The sequence below is a fragment of the Eurosta solidaginis genome, chromosome 1 (assembly GCF_040869045.1).
Source record: "Eurosta solidaginis isolate ZX-2024a chromosome 1, ASM4086904v1, whole genome shotgun sequence".
Classification (NCBI taxonomy): Eukaryota; Metazoa; Arthropoda; class Insecta; order Diptera; family Tephritidae; genus Eurosta; species Eurosta solidaginis.
The window spans coordinates 379,060,083-379,073,670 of NC_090319.1; the positions used below are offsets into that span (position 1 = coordinate 379,060,083).

At 34.7% G+C, this 13,588-nt stretch overlaps 1 protein-coding gene across 1 annotated transcript in view; it reads right to left on the reverse strand.

Moving 5' to 3' along the window:
- The window catches only part of LOC137245304 (calcyphosin-like protein), a 33,522-nt gene extending 20,971 nt beyond the window's left edge, over window positions 1-12,551 (reverse strand). Inside the window, exon 1 of the mRNA XM_067775731.1 lies at window positions 12,330-12,551. The gene's annotated coding sequence lies outside the window, so the exon portion shown is untranslated. The remainder of the gene's footprint in view (window positions 1-12,329) is intronic.
- Window positions 12,552-13,588: the final 1,037 nt, after the last annotated feature.

The window sequence follows — 13,588 nt, forward strand, 5'->3', positions numbered from 1 at the left end:
ACACTATTAATAAGTCGTCTAAATAAACAAAAACTTGATTTTTCAACTGGGGCGGAATTACACGATCCATCAAGCGGCATAAAGCTTGTGGGGCGTTGCATAAGCCAAATGGCATAACGCAATATCTATAGAGCGGACGATTAGGGACGGTGAAACATGTGTAATCACGAGAGCTGTTTGCGAGAGGGATTTGCCAAAAGGCACGTCGCAAATCAAGAGAACTTATAAACTGAGCCTTTGGTATTCTACTGAGAATACCATCAATAAGAGGTAGCGGATAAGCGTCCTTAATGGTTACGCTATTAACTTTTCGTGAATCTAGACACAGACGGACTTTGTTAGGCTTTTTAACTAAGACGACCGGACTAGACCAAGGACTATTAGGAGCCTCTTCGATTACACCAAGTTTAATCATTTCATCTATCTCCGCATGAACCAGTTTCTCTACGGCCGGAGATATAGGGAAGTATCGCTGCTTGATCGGACGGACATCTGGTTGGAGTTCTATCTTATACTCCATAAGTGAAGTTTTTCCAAGTCCTTCTCTTTCGAAACTTGGAAACCTATTCTTCACCCGTTCTAGTTCTACTTTTTGTTCATTGCTTAAAAAAATACAATTATCATCTTGTTTTGTATCTAAAGAAATCTCGGATATAACCTGAGGTGCTACTTTGAACTTAACCCAAAACTCCACTCCAAGAATAATTTCCTGCTTCATACTTGGGACAACAAGAAACTCGATCGTTTCCTCTTTTCCCTCGAACTTTACATTCAAATCAATTTTTCCATATACAATTTGTTTATTTCCGTCGGCGGTGTACACGGACGCGGTGTGTTTACGAAGACTACCTCTCGAGTTAACCAATTCAGCTAATTTGGAGCCTATACAACATACTTGGGCGCCACTATCCAAAAGACCCAAATACTCGCTATCTAGCATTTCTATTTTAGCATATGGTCTCAAATCGAAAGGTTTTTGTGTTATAGTACAAACAATGTTATTTATTGATCTGCGGGCTTTATGAACTTTCTTCCAAAACTCTTTTAAACGTAGTGTTGAATAACTAGGAGATTTTGTTTCGGACTTAAATATTTTTTTCCTGGCTTTATTGTAATTTGCTAAACGAACATCATAAGGTATAATAGTATGTACAAGGGGAGTTGCTGTAGATGGACTATCAGGTCGTATGGCTATTGTTTCGGAATTCCTTTCGGCATGAGGTCGAAGTACCTCCAACTTTTTTAGGGTATTCTTTTTGAATCGCTGCGAGGATTCTTCTTGAGAACCTCGCTCGTCTTCAAGTTTCCCGGACTGCAAACTTTGCACTGTGGACGGTAGGTTGCAGGTGCACCACAACCGTAGCAGAAAACTGTCCTGTCTTCCAAACAATCAAAGTACCGATGACCTTCGGCTTTGCAATTCCAGCATACGGCATTGGCTTTAGATGGGTTCTTAGCAGTCTCGTTGACTTCGGCATCCGCTTCTTCTGGTAAACCATCTTCCTCTCCGTAGTTTACTTCGCTTACAAATCGTCGTGCTTGTGGTCGCGTGCTTATGTTTGGCAGGGGATTCGCTGATTTGGTTATCTCGTTTGCCAGACTTTCACCCTTGAGACAAAGTCTGCGCAATTCTGCTAATGACCTAATCTGGACGTATAAAAGTTGTTGGCGAATACGAGGTCTCAGATTGTGCTGTAAAATTTCTGTAAGTTCTGTTTCAGGCAAGGGTGTTTGGAGAGTCTCGGCTATTTTTAGCACAGCATTCCTATAGTCATCGAAACTTTCCACTGGCCCTTGCTTCCTACTTCGAATCATCTCCTTAATCTCAAACTCACTTCGATGTTGTTGAAAGTTCGTTCGTAAGGCTTGACATAAAGATGGCCATGTAACGCGGTCAACCGAGCGACGGTACCGCCAATACCAATCTTTAGCTTCATTTAAAAATAAACTTTGGATGTGTTCACAGAGTAAATTAAAGTTTCCTCCCAAGGTATCAATGCATTGGCATTCAATGCGATAAATGAAACTATCGACCGATAATTTGGGTGTTCCATCAAACTTGATATCCCAATTCGAGATAAGTTGAGCAATTCTACTGGAGTTGGGTAAGCTAGGTGCATCACTAAATCGAAACTGTTCAATTCGATTGTGAAAATTTTGATCAGAGTTACTGGGTAGTCTAGGGGCTTCCCTAGGCCATAAAGGTGTCGAATTACTACGCTGTATATTGGTTTGATCGTGAGCTTCGGGACTAACATTAGCTGTAGGTTGAGGGGGTTGTATATTTAGGTTAAGTCGTTCAAGTAAATTAGTAACTACCCCTTCAAGTTTTTCCTCAAACAATTGAGTTACGCGGTTTTCTACCCCATCGAGAATTGTAGCTTGCCTAGCCGATATTACGGCCGAAACTATATTTCGAATCCTATTTTCTTCCACATTTTGAGGGTTACTGGCCACGCTCGCAGAAGCCAGAGGTAAACTTGCAGCCCCTTCAAGCTGTTGATCATCGTTTCCTAATGCGGCTAAATTTCTATTTCCACTTGAATTTGGTTGCAACAGTGTTCCCGCCCTAGTACGCCTGTCAGTATTCTGGTAAAAATCACGACTATTGCACTTGGCGTTACATTGAGGACAATTTGGGTTTTTCTTTAAGAAGTTTAAAATACAATGTCGGTGGAAACGGTGTGAACATGCAGTCACTAAAACCTCATCGTTTTCTATAAAGACATGCCTGCATATGGAACATCCATTGCCTTGACGCGGGGAATGTTCTTTACTGTTCCTTTGTGACATTGTGAATAAAATCCCTGTGGTAAATAGATGGTACTCTTACAAAAAAAAATATATGAAATCAGCGTTGTAGCTAAACCAGCCAGACTCAAGAAAAAACAATAATTGATAATAAAAAAGGAAAATTTCCGATAAAGTTCAATTAAAATTTAAGCAAAATAACTTTATATGAATTCGAAGAAACTATTGAATTGGGTTTTCAATAATAAGTTTATATTAATTCCAAGTGGATATATAAAAGTATTTATATTTTTTGTTTTTCCACAAAACGGTTTCAATGAAATATATGTACATGTGTATGTATGTATAAATTCCAATAAAAAGTTAAGTTTTTCCAAATCAAAATTCAAGGCAAAAAAAAAATCTCAAAAATCTGAAGTAATATGGTCTGATTCTTTGTCAATGTGGTGGTTTTATTTTATTAAAGTGGTACTAGACAGCAGCAGTTATGCACTCGAAGGTATAAAGCTAAAAAAATATTCAAAATCGGTTATATCCTATTTGGTAAATAACCGAATAGTCCGATTGCAATTATGTTGGTACGTAAAAGTGAATTTTTATCTCGAATGGAAAATGAGACAGGTTAATTAGACAAGAAATCTTAAGATATGTAAACTTAGTGACTTTCTGGTTAGCTAGCAGGCATATAGCCAAGCTACAACTACAAATCCAAGAAGGATAAAGCTCACAAACCTCAAGGTGCTTGAACAATCGAAAAATAACATGGTTAGATATTTTGTCGAATACCTTATCCGGCGGTCATTTCTTGAAGCATGTAGCCTGTAGGAAGTGCAATTCCAGCCAAGATTATAATATCCAAAAAACGTCTAACATAGATATTATATATGTGTATAGACACATACAAATACACTTGAAATGAGCCCTAGCAAACATGGTTAAAAGAGTGAGCATTTAGCCCTTATCTTTTAAATTCCTACTGTTAGCTTGATGGCTTCATATATGTACATACGTATCTATGTCGGTATAAAAAAAAAGACAAAAAAGCACAGATGGACAAAAACTGTATTCCAAGAGGGAATAATACATGGGGTGACCATTGGTGATTCAAACTACTAAAAGTTGTAATTCAGTAGTGTCTTACGATGTCGGTCGAGCCCCACGTTGGGCGCCATTTTTTCTGTTATGACATCGCTAGCTGGTGTATCCTATAAGAGATATGTGAGGAGCGCTAGTGACCTCACCATGTGACTGCGGCGTGTGCACTGGCTCAACCCGGAGCTTCAGTTTCGTGGGTTCCTATACACAATCACACGATCTAGCTTGCTCTTCCCAAGCCTAACGACATAACAAAATAAACTACAATATTTGCACACTGAGGGAAACCTACTATCTATAAGCCTAAAAGTGCCTAACTGAAAACCACGTCTTCCTACCACCTTACTTGCAGCTCGTCCGTATATGGTTTACGGCTGCTCCTAACCCACCCTACCATGGCATCGTTGGTGTTGAAGACGCCCCGTTGTACCACCTACATTTCCATCAGAATCAGACCAAACAGAGTATTTAGCAGCTCATAATAACAACGTTTATTACCTCAAGTATATACAGACCATATGTTCAATCCATTATTTAAACAAACAAAAAAAATGCTTATAATAATACCAATTTAAATAAGCAAATCGAGTTTTTGCGTTTAAATTTGAATTCACGTAAAAATTTAACAAGGTTTAGGTTTCGATACTTTGATTTCGCATATCATTATTTTGCTTACTATGCTAACATAATTTTTTTGTGGGTATTTAAATATTAAATTCCTGACCTACCTCAACATATGGTTTTTGGCCTTGATCTTGAAATTTTAATTACATATATTTACACATATATACGGTCATATGTTTCGCAAAAATAGAGCGAACAAAAAAAATAGAAAAAAATGAGACTCCGCGAGAGTTTATTACATCACAAAAACAGAGAGATGGAATTTGCTAAACCAAAACAAATTGCATTCACTTACGTGTTCACATACATACATACATATGTGAAGTTTTGTACACTCCCAAATTTATTCTTAGGAAGCAAAAAAAACAACTATTACTCACATATGTATGAACACATTTATGTATAAAGGAATAAGACAGTGGCGTATAGCAAAAGGAATAATGACACAATTTGAATCATCACTCACCAATAATCTGCAATGCAGTAATCCCACGTAGCGTTGAAGGCCTCCTCGCTTGTGATCGCAGCATGATGACGATGACTGTTGTTGTAGCTATAAATTCGCTTGTTCTTACTTTTCAATTTAAATATATTTATGGACTCATTCTAATAGAAATATTGATTCAATTCGATGTAAAAAAAAATCGTAGACCAAACAAAAAAAAATCTAGGATGTCCTAATTATTGGGGATTGCACTGTAGTTGGGAGTTAAAATCAGAGAGATAATGGGAGGAGCTTTGTGCACATAATGTTGCAAACCCAAAATAAACAAAGGAATTTATGAATGAAGACTGTCTTATAATATCTCTCTGACAAATTTAAAGAAAAATCAAAAAGTAAATTGGTAATATGTTGAGTTAAGTTAGGGTTGCTACCATGTGGGTTGGACCCACATGGTTACAACAAAAAAACTTAAACGATATTATGCAGGTATAACTAAATTAGGTATCTATACTAACAAAAGTATACTTCTTTAATTTATTTCTTCTTATTTAGGTATGTGTGATTTTGATATAATATGTATGTATGTTTTACTTAAATATATATATATATGTATATATATATGTCTTTTATGCAAAAGAGATGGTATTAAAGCTTTAAAGTCCTTTTTTTTTTTTTTTGAAGGGATATCCGAATAATGTATTAAATATATATTAGATGCGTTAATTATATGTATATCATATAAATGCACATATTCCTTACAAACATATGCGATTCATTCGCTTACGGAAAAAATTACTGAATCAGTAGATTATTTAAAAAAATGTATCATAATTTAGAAAAAAAAATTCAGAAAAGTATTTAGTTATTTAATTTTTGAATAGGGTTTGTTTTTTTCTTTCTTTTTTTTCTGGAACTATAGGTTTTAATACGTATGTTCTTTTATTATATTTATGTATATAGGAAACTGATTTTTAAACGCAAAGAAAACAACGTATGGCACAAATTTGATAATGGAAGAAAAAAAATTCCAAAGATCTTGTAGTCTTTCAGATATACTCAGCTACATACAAGTACGCTGGTATATTTTATACCTTTCCACGACAGAAAGGTATTAATTATTTTCTTCCTATAGAGATTATGTTTAAGTGGTGTTTGTAATTTCGAGGTTAATTTAAAATGTATGATATATTTATCTGTTTCCAAAAATTTTAGCGTGGATTTTCGGAGTTTTTTTCTTTTCGCTGTCCACTTATCTAGTACCGCTTATGGAGTCTTGATGGCTGTGAAATAATATGGTTTTGGCTGAAGACTTGGCCTTTTCCTTACTTTGGATAACCAAAACGCAGGGATGTTGTAGGTATTTCACAATTAGAAGGATTTTATTTGTTCGCACTTCACAATAACTATTGGAAACAATTTAATTAAAATAGAGTCCCCACTAGTAATCTCACTGAACTTTGGAAATTGTTATTGAAAAAAACTTACCACTCAGTGAATAATTCCTAGGGAAAGGTGGCTGCTTTTACGGGTATAGTGCAGGATGGTTTCTTTTTTTTTTCTTCTTCAATTAAACTATGCCGAACCGCGATGAAAGTAGATAACTCTACACTCACAAAGTTAATTTCATATTACAAATTCGATCGACATTAAATAAGACTTACTGGATGTGATGTTCTCTGCATGCTGGTTCCGAAGGAAAAGACAGATGGGTTTCTTACGGAAATGGTTGAGAGCTAAGCGTGCAGCTTAAAATCATATGGGCAAAGTGACATCGTAAAACATATGTTCAAAAAATGAACTCTACGATATTAGAAGATGTGTTTAATATACACTAAATTTTTAGATTTCTCTACTTATAATGGTATTCACAGACTCTAATAAAAGTTCTACAGAAAACGATCGAACTCAACTCGTGAAGTTTAAAGACAAAAAAAACTAAATTTGCATGAAGGTAGTGTTGCCCATATGCACGTGCATACACACCTGAACACAAAAATAATTGCGTAAAGATATTTGAGCAAACTAAAGGTAGTTTACAAAAAAAAATATATACATATATGGGAGGACAGTTTGGATGTTGGCATACATATGTGGCAAGCATGTACCCACGGTACAATCCTCTAAGTTGTCATCCATCATCATGATTAGTTGTCTAACTAAAGGTTGTTATATCCCAGATAAATTTATTAACATATCTTAAGTTTTGCATGGTGAGCCATATTTTTAGCATTAACAACGGAAATTACAGAAAAGTGAGGTTTCGTCCTAATCTAATGTACATGCTCAATGGTACAGTTAGAAAGTGTAAGCCTTAGTAATTTCATATAATTTTTTATTAATTTTATACATATTTGTTTTTGTAAACATAAAAATTGCACAAGTTGATGTTTTACAAGGAAGTAATGATGTTATGAAATGTGTATCAAATTTATAATTATTTGCATCAATTAAAAATTGTTTCGTTAAATTAACATTGCCAAAAATAACGATATTTCGATGGAAATCCAAACTTAAAAGAAAGTAAAATAAGAGGTATTTATGTACATTCATTATCTAAAAGTTGTTTTGGCCATTATAACAAATTTGCATTTGCTTTCAATAAAGTTAAGGTTTCCAATGAAACGACAGACAAAGACTGACGCCTTGGAGGATTTATAGTTCCTGCAAAAGAAAATAGTCGCTCAACAGGAGCAGAAGAAGCTAAAGGCGTGTTGAAGAGTTTTGCGGTTTCTTCCAACGCACTTCGTGTTTTCCAAATGTCCATGCTAGTATATGAATCACCCAGATAGCTATACAGCTCATTGTGTGCCAAATTTTTCAGTCCACCTTTTGTTGGAGAACATTGCCCCACACTGGCGATGAAAAAAAAAAAATAAAAAATAAATGTAAGGACCAATAACCTCCGAAGAGATCTAAGGCCGAGCTTCTCTTCCAATTTGCGTCGTGCTCCTCCTGAATTTCCCTACAAATTGGCCGGACGGGACCTACATGTTTTATGCCGACTCCGAACGGCATCTGCAAGGCAGATGAGTTTTCACTTAGAGCTTTTCATGGCAGAAATACACCCTGAGAGCTCGCCAAACACTGCCGAGGGGCGACCCCGCTTAGAAAAATTTTCTTCTAATTAAAAAACCTTATTTCTAAAATTTTGATGTTGCTTTGCCCGGGGTGCGAACCCAGAAAATACAATGTGGTAGGCAGAGCACGCTACAAAACAAAAACGGCGTCCAACTCAAAATAAGTTATGAATTTGTAAAAAATAACGTTGTTTTTTTCAAAATGCTATAACTTTTTCAAAAATTGACCGTTTGGGATCTTTTTTTTTAATTGTTTTTAAATGTACTTTTTGGAAAAGATACAAATAAATTTTTAAAGTTTTTTTTTTAAATTAATTAAAAAAAAATAAAAAATTATCGGCCCACTCCGGTATTAGTGGGGATGATTGCAGAATTGATTACGGTTTTTTCTGAAAAAAAATGGCGAAATTCGAAAAACTGAAAAATTACAAAAAAAAAAATTTTTTTTGTATTTTTTCCGAAAAGTACATTTAGAAAAGAATTTAAAAAAAAAAGATCCCAAACGGTCAATTTTTGAAAAAGTTATAGCATTTTGAAAACAAAAACGGTGTTTTTTTTTTTAAAAATTCATAACTTTTTTTGAGTTGGATGAAAAAATTTGAAAAAATTCTGAAAAACGTCTTTCTTAAGCTAGAAAAAGAAGAAAAACTTTCAGCCAATTCTAAAGGGCTCGGGTTCAAAATTGGTCGAAATGGGATGGAATACCCCATATATACTTACCGGAGAATATGTTTAGATTAACGCTGATATAACATTCGCCCTATATGTTGCACGTATATATTTGCCTCGATAAGCGGTTACAATTTAATATTGCATCCTAAAATGTACTTGTATGTAGAAATTATTCCGTGCATGCAACAAACAAGAACTTTTCTTTCAACAAAGCGGAAAAATAATCAAAAGTAATCAAAAAAAAAAAAAAAATCAAGAAAAAAAAATCAAACAAATCAAAAATAATCAAAAGCAATCAAAAAAGTATTTTTGATTACTTTTGACTATTTTTGATTTTTTTTTGATTTTATTCAATAATCGGAAAAAATCATGATTTTTTTGTTGATTATTTTCTTAAATTAATTGGAAAGTAATCATTAAAAATAGAAAATAATGTCAAGAAAAAGTTAAAGAAAAGTTAAAGAAAATAATCAATTGAACGGCTAATCATTACCATTAGTAGTCACTATTTAACAGGTCTGAATAAATCGTTACTTTAACAACACAATACTTAGTAATAAAGATTCTTAGTAATAAAGATTGATTGGAGAGAACGTGAGTAAAATATGCAAGAAACACCAAAGGGAAAACAGTAAATAATTTGCCGAATAGCGAAGTAAATTATGACAAGAGCGTATGACGGTTAACAAATAGACACAGAGTTGTAGGGACGACAAGACAAAATTTCACACATCACTGGCAGGTCGACAATGACATTACTGATTATGATTGCGATAGCTTTTATAACGGCTATCTATGCTACTGCGTAATGCAGATAAATTTATTTATGTAGATGGATTTCTAAATATTTGCTGTTTGCAAAGGAGATATAAAAGTACGTATGTATGCATGAATATATTTTTATTAGGATGAAATATCAATATATAAGCTAAAAGGCCATGTGGGCGCTGCCCCAACTAAGTAGTTGGAAACCGCTCAATAGAACACTTTTAGGGTTAGTTGGTATGCCACATTAACTAAAGCCTATACTGGTTTGTAAATATAACGACTATCACAGTTAGGAAATGTCATCCTACTTGATAAGGCAAAAATTTATTCTTGAAATATATGCCGCATCATTTCATAAGATATGCAGTTAAGCGTGAAATGGCTAGATATCCCCAGCTCATAGTCCGCCATGCAATAGCGCAGGTGGAGATATCAGGCTATCCTATATCTAGAGGTAGACTGGAAGTTTCCAAAGTCCCTACTGGCATCCAAACCCGGTTCGCAGTATCAGCTTGAACTAAAAAGTTCGCTTAGTAATTTCCAAATCACTCTGCGACATAATTTGTAACGAAAAATAGCCTAAGTCACCCGGCGACATTTCAAGATGGGTAAAGATAGGAGTAGTAGTATATGTTGAGATATATGAACTTATAGGGTTACAGGGAGAAGCAGAGGTAGATACAATGGAGATGAAAGCGGAGATTGAGGTAAAAGAGAAATGATAGAAAAAACCAAACATAAGCATGAGGAAGAACTGAAAGACGAGGAGGCAGAATCAGTTTTAAGAGTTAGGCCAAATGGTATGGTGAGGCATACGATCGAAAATTGCGACAAGCTATCTACATGCCAAAATGCTATAAGTCAACAAGCTAGAACTAGACAGTCAGCTGTACTATAAGTGGTCTAAACAATCAAGAAATCAGATTTTTGAAGCAGTTACAAGCAGAATATAACAACGGTTTCTATTCCATGGCATTTTGGTTTCGAAAAATTACCGTGCTAAAACTACCAGGTTTTCAAAAAATACTCGCTTTAAATATACGCGGCCCAAAAGAGTACTCCGCTTGAAATAATAAACCAAATTAAATGAACACAGCTTAAAGAAAATAGCCGCTTCAAAAGTACGCGTCTCAAATAGATTACAAGTTTCGAAGGTACCCCCTTCGAAGAAATGCCGCGGCTCTAAAATATTATCGATCAGAGATTAATAACCAGTTTCGAAAAAGTAGCCGAGTCTGAAAAAGTAACCAGTCTTGGGGCCTTATTTTGTAACTCGATTCAAATGAAAATGTGATTTGAAAGCTGTCAAGGAGAGGGCTGGAAGAAGAGAAGAAAAAAGATGAAGAAAGTAGGATTCGAATGAAAATGAGTTTAGACCGGAAAGGCAGTGGGAGAGGAGGGTTGATAGAAAAAAGAGAGAAATTAGTGCTTGGAATGGAAAGTGTTACGGATATGACAGGAAGATTAGCCAGTGAATGGTGTTTTGGTTTCAAAAATGTGATCGGTCCAGAAATAATAACCGGTTTCGAAAAAGGAGCCGGATCCGCGGTTCAGTAGTACGCGGTTTCAAAAAAGTACCCGGTTCTAAAAATGTTATCGGTTTTGAAAGAACAACTGGTGCTGAAAAATTAAAAAAGTATCCTGTCGTAAGGAAATAAACAGTTTAGAAAAAGTAACCGGTCCAAAAAGGTTTAACGATAATGAAAAATTACTTGTGCTGAAAAGTAACCGGTCCTGAAAATGTAACCGTTTTTGAAAAAGTAATCAGTCCTGAAAATGTATCCCGTTCTGAAATAATTACCGGTTTATTAAAAAAACTGATTTGAAAAATTAGGCACAGTACTCTGTTGTAAAAAATTCAGTTTATGTCAGGTCTTTATTGACCGGCCAGTCAAACCTAACCTGGCCTACAAATAATAAAAAAGTATTGATCCACCTTTATGAAAGCAACGTTGTCCATAAAGTGAAATAAAGCGAATGGATCACGTTTTAGGCGACAACATCGACTCACCATAAATTGCAAGTTAAGCAGAAATCAGTATACTAACGAAAGTGTACAAGGAATAATACTGGCAAAAAAAAAAAAAATAAAGAAATCAGTACAAACAATAACAGGATATGCAAGGATATTTAAACGATTGCAGATGACAAGCAATTGCAAAATCAACAAAGTTGAAGAAAACGAAATAAAATACAAACAAAGCACTGACGATAAACAAAGAATTGAGAAGGTATAGAGTGTTTATAAAAAGGAAAAGAGATAAAAAAAAGTAAAACACAAAAAGGTGTAACAACAAAACAAATGCCAATATGTACAGCATGACGTATGAGTAACACAACAAATTAAAACATGATTTGTGTTGACATTCCCAAGATATACACAACGGCACAAAAACACAAAGGCAAGTGATAAACAATACCATTGTGAATAGGCGCTTACGACTATAAACGCATTCACACACACATTGAAATACGCACGCATACACGCATATACGCAAGAAAAGTGTTTTGCTTATGGTCAGCAAGAACTTTATTTGCTTTAGTTGCACCTTTTTGCTGGTTTCTCTCTTCCTTTTTTTTGTGCTTCATTACAAAGGTCAATATTTGACAACGGTATATACGAGGCTTTACCGTTATATTTAGTAACACGCCCAAGTAAGTAAATATTGGTAATGCTGGCAATGCTAAGTAAGTAAAATTAATTTAGAGCTTTTTGCACTGGAACTTTTAGCTCTTTGCGTTGAGATTTAGCCAATAACAAAAATAGTAGAAAATAGTTAATTTATTATTTTGCGCAATTTTTTATTCTTTATACGTAAGCACCAACAGAATCGAAATTTGCATAAGATAATGTGACAACACTTTTTATTTGCATCCTTATTTGTAGCCCTACTCACTTCTTAATAAATTGATTGAAATTCACTTTTTCTTTGTCAGCTGTTACAGGCAATCAATTAGCCCCTTTTATCGCAATATGTTTTTGCTTTGCACTCACAAATCAATAGCTTTTTATTTGCTTTCTCCTTTTATTATTATTCAAGTATAGTTAATTTTTTATTCCGCTATACTTTTAACAGTTGTCCATGTGTTAACTGTTACATGCGACAATCGTGCAACAGGAACTGAAGCATTGACTATACAAATGTCTAGCTGGCATACATTTTGTAACTGAATGAACTAATCAGTAGCATATGTCTGCAAACATACATATATACACATACTTACATAAATACATAGAAAATTGCAAAACTGTCAATGTATTACAGATACATTTCACATAACATACTATGATGTCAACGAAGCAGTCAACCAGATAGTGTGCAGAATGCTCGTCAATCAATAAAGCTATTAAATGCTGAAAATAAACTAATTTCGTTCTAGTCTAGGTCTAGTATAGATCTGGGATGGGTCGGAAAGAAAGGAGTATGCAACTATATAGCCAGTTTTGGTTCCTTTATATGGGTTGGAGTTCTTATTTGTTTGATCATGACCCATAGAGAGATCAAATTTATCTTATTATTGTCTTAACGTGTAATGTCGGAATGGTTATTTTTACATCCCTACGGGTACTGTCAGACAGATCGGTTTGAGTCTCTATTTTATATACTTATTGGTATAATGCGACGATTACTACGATAATGGAATAGCTAATATCAGTATTTTAGTCTCGGAAAATTCGTTTACCATTTGTTGCCGTTTTTTATTGTTTCTTAAAACTGCCTACAAAAAATTTTTAACTGCCTATGCCCAACTGCACACAAAAGGGAATAGAGGGGATCATTTGCACATAAAAGAAAAGAGATCAAACGCAGACTACTCTATTCAGGGTCTAATAGGACTACTTTGTGCAGGCTTCCTATTATATATTGCAGGGTTGTCTTTGCAACACCGAGTGCTCTTGAAAGGTCTCAAAGAACTTTCTGGCAACTGGATTGATCTCATATTTAACAAATATGTTTTTAAGAACTGGTTGATATTTTATGTCACCAATAGTACCTGGCTCCAAAAAAGTTTTGGTTTCAAAAATGTGATCGGTCCAGAAATAGTAACTGGTTTTGAAAAAGGAGCCGATTCTTGCCGGGTCTTGTAAAACTACTCGGCGCAGAAGTACGTGGTTCCAAAAAGTACCCGGTTTTCAAAATTTTGTCAAGATTTT